This window comes from Bison bison, unplaced genomic scaffold (genome assembly GCF_000754665.1).
Source record: "Bison bison bison isolate TAMUID 2011002044 unplaced genomic scaffold, Bison_UMD1.0 scf7180017862186, whole genome shotgun sequence".
NCBI lineage: Eukaryota > Metazoa > Chordata > Mammalia > Artiodactyla > Bovidae > Bison > Bison bison.
Window position 1 is genome coordinate 27,124 of NW_011492758.1, and position 402 is coordinate 27,525.

Below are 402 nucleotides of genomic sequence, written 5' to 3' on the forward strand. Positions count from 1 at the left end.
TATGCAGGTCAGGAAGCAACAGTTAGAAATGGACATAGAACAACAGACTGGTTCCAAATAGGAAAAGGAGTATGTCAAGGCTATATATTGTCACCGTGCTTATTTAACTTATATGCAGAGTACATCATGAGAAACGCTGGGCTGGGAGAAGCACAATCTGGGATCAAGATTGTTGGGAGAAATATCAATAACCTCAGATATACAGATGAAACCACCCTTATGGAAGAAAGTGAAGAGGAACTGAAAATCCTCTTGATGAAAGTGAAAGAAGAGAGTGAAAAAGTTGGCTTAAGGCTCAACATTCAGAAAACTAAGACCATGGCATCTGGTCCTATCACTTCATGGGAAATAGATGGGGAAACAGTGGAAACAGTGTCAGACTTTATTTTGGGGGCTCCCAAA